General features: G+C 22.9%; 1 long non-coding RNA gene across 2 annotated transcripts; it reads left to right on the forward strand.

Annotated features, from left to right (window-relative positions):
* The first annotated feature begins 2,119 nt into the window (after window positions 1-2,119).
* On the forward strand, window positions 2,120-3,047 carry LOC145837045 (uncharacterized). 2 transcript variants are annotated; one of them, XR_014369900.1, is made up of 3 exons: window positions 2,120-2,227; window positions 2,288-2,347; window positions 2,521-3,047. It is a non-coding gene; the product is annotated as an uncharacterized LOC145837045 (long non-coding RNA). The 2 variants fall into 2 exon arrangements; XR_014369901.1 differs by having other exon boundaries at window positions 2,583-3,047.
* Window positions 3,048-3,486: the final 439 nt, after the last annotated feature.

Consider the following 3,486-nt stretch of genomic DNA (forward strand, 5'->3'; position numbering starts at 1 on the left):
TTTTATTTCTCGTAGTTAAGTTAAGTAGCTTTTAACTGTTTTAGTAGTAAATAATGTATGCCAAAGTAATAACTAGCTAAGTAATAACTATTAGTGTGAACAATGTGAAAATAAATTAATTAACTGATTCAAAACAAAAAAAAACATTCTGAATTTTTAGTAATTTTAACTCAGTAATTTACTTTTAAAGTTTATTGACTGTAAAACTGACTGTAAAACTTATATGATTCTACAAGATTTGATATGATTTAAATATTTATGTTTATACAAGTTTAATAGCAGTGAGTTATTAAGCTGGTAGCAATTTTTTATTTTTCAAGCTAAATGTTATTTTAGTATGTTTTTAATACTTTTCGTATTTGTCTTTAAAACTTTAAATAGTTAAATAACAGCCATTACTTTGTTTAAGCTGTGTCGTAGTGTCCCGGACTCTTTTAAAATAAGATAATTTAAGTACTTAAGTTATTTTAAATTTTTAAAAAAAATAAAAATATTGCAACAAAAGGCTTTAATTTTAATAAAATATTAAAATAGCTTAAGTTAAAAACTAACTCTTTCATTATTTTTAAATTGTAATTTGACTTAATTTTGTTTTTAAGTATGTTTTAAGCTTAATTAAGATACAAAACACTTTAAATATGGTTTTCTGTTTTACTAAAATTTAAGAATTAACCTTTAAATTTTTTAAAAATAAATAAAATCATAATTAAAAGGTTTGTGAATTTTTTTAAACGTTTTGAAATTATAAGACATTATAAAAACTATTGTGAAAGTGTATAAAACTGCAACTGTTTTTTTTTTATTTAAGTTTATTCTACTTTTATGATTTTCAGTAAGTATTTTTACATAAAAGCAATAAGCAGCTATTAAAATTTAGCAAAAGAAGTTAATTGATTAAAATTTTTTTTTTACTTCTTTCTCTATTTTAGTATTTAAATAGTTTCAAATGTACAAAGTTTTTTTATTTCATAAAACTAGTAGTTCTGTTTAGTTGTTTAGTTTAAAATATTTATAAAACGTTAAAAAAAAATAAACACATTTTAAGTTTAACGGTTTGCATTTATTTAAAATGCAATAGATTACCGTTTAAATTTTAAACACTTTGATTTTATTTATTAGTTCAAGACGTACTTCCAATAAGAATTTTTTTTTGCTTTGTTCTTTTAAGAGGATAATAAGCTTAATAAATGTAAAAAAATTTTTGTATTTTTAAACTTTGAACTTTAGATTTTTTATAATTAGAAATTAAAAAATATAAAAGAAATAGAGTTCAAAATTTCTAAATTCAAAGAACCTTGACTATTTTACCCTTTAAGATTAATCAACAAAAAAAAAATTGCCTTTTCAATTGATGTACAAGGGACTACATATACTTCTACTAGGAACTGTTTGCTGTTTTTAAACTTCCTGATCTAAAATTTTATAACAGTTTTTTTTGTATATATTTATGAGCTTTATTTCATTGGAACGGGTCTCAATTGCACGAAGACAAAATTGCATTAGATTAGTATATTGGCAGAGGGCACTAAATTACACGAGAAAAAAATTGCACGAGTGCACAAAATTGCACGAAGCCAAACTTGCACGGACCCAAAATTTCACGAGGGCGCAAAATTGTACAAAGGAACAAAATTGCACGAAGACGATTTTGCACCAAGGGTCAATTTTGCACGAGTTACATTTTTGCACGAGAGTAAGAACACACAGAAAATAAATAAAAAGAAAAAAAAAGTTCAAAAATATTTAGTAAAAACAAAAAGTAACAAGTAAACATTTAACTATGATTGTTTTGAAACTATTATTAAACATTTTGGTAGAAAATGTTGTCGAGCTTCATAAGCTATTTAAATAACTAAAGTAATTAATTTAAAGTAATTTACTTTTGTTTGAACTTTTTATGTGAATACTAACAATTTTTACAAAAAAAAATAAAAATTTATGTCTTATATAACAAAAACAAGTTTAAAACTATATAAATTGTGTAATATATATTAATTTTAGACACTAATTTTCAAAATTACACCGCAAAACACGTTCAATACACTTAGTAGCTGAAACTGCCCGAAGCATTTTGTTTTGTTTGATACATTAAAGATATATTCGTTGAAATTTAGTTTGTGTTACGCATAGATTTGAACTAAAATGTTTAACTTTACTTTTAAGATAATATTAATGCTAGCTGTAGCTTCACTTTGCAGCTCGATGAAATTAGGCTCAGTCAAAACAGGTTTGTTCAAAAAAAATATTTCTTTATAAAGTAATTTTCTTTTAAAATTTTGTTTTTTAGAAGATGAAGTGAAACCGTTTTCGTTAGAAAAACATGCAGCTTTAAAAAGTTTGTTTGAAGGTAAGTGGGAATTTTTAACAGTTTTAAATAAAATAGTTAATTATATACTTTATTTTTACAATATAAATATCAAAGTCCAACTTTGAAATGCAAAAATATATAAAAAAAATACTTTTCACTCTTCTGTTTAAACTATTTTGTATAAAATCCCTACTAAATGTCATATTTGACAGAGAATTTTGCCAGTGAACAAGAAGCAAAGAGTTTTTATCAGATAAAAATAATGATATTTCAGATTGGATTGATGAAACTGGTGAAGAAATTAGCTACTGGATGATGATGCAAGTGTAATTTGTAATTTAGTTTTTTGTTTTTATTCAACTTTTCAATGTAATCAACATTTTCATTTGGTTAAAGCGACTAAAGAAACTATACTACACTTTCATGCTTATAACTTCTCTTTGTTTTTGTAATTTAATGTATGTCAAAACAAGTTTTAAACAAAGAATTCATTAACTAATGTCAAAAGTATGTAATATTTACCTAAATTAACTCAAATAACGCTAGTTTAAAAGTTTTTTCACACAAAAACGTCAAAATAATAGTATTTAGGTTCAAAAATATTTTTAAAAGCTTAATTTATCTTTTATACTTCTATCATTTAAATCAGACTTTTTTAAAACCAACTTGTTGCTCAGTTTATAAAGTTTATTGACTTTTTATTTAGTGTATAACTAAAAACTTAATTCAGTTTTGACTGTTCTTGTTTTTACAAGTGTTAGTAGCTATGAATTATTTTTTGCTTGAATTTATTTTCCGTGTTGAATAAACTAAAATAACTTTTTTTTTAAGTAGATTTTTTTTATCAATAATTAAACTTTACAAATTTAGTTTATACACTAGTTTGTTTAAGCTGTCATATATAATTGTTTAAAAGCTGTTTAAACATTGTTTTTAGATTACCATTGAAAATATCTTTTTGTAAACAAATAATAGCATGAGTTTATTAAAGACACAAAGTTTTTTTCATAACTTTTTTGGTTTCATTTTAGGCTGAAAATTTTCTTTTAAGCATATAAGTAAACAACCATAAAATGTTTAATATTTTTTTTAAACCTTTAAATTATAGTTTAACTACTAGTTATTATAGCAAAATACAGTTACCTATCGTATAAGTACGCATTTCTTGGCTACGCTTT

This window comes from Thalia democratica, chromosome 5 (assembly GCF_965202585.1).
Source record: "Thalia democratica chromosome 5, ktThaDemo2.hap1.1, whole genome shotgun sequence".
In the NCBI taxonomy this organism is placed as follows: Eukaryota; Metazoa; Chordata; class Thaliacea; order Salpida; family Salpidae; genus Thalia; species Thalia democratica.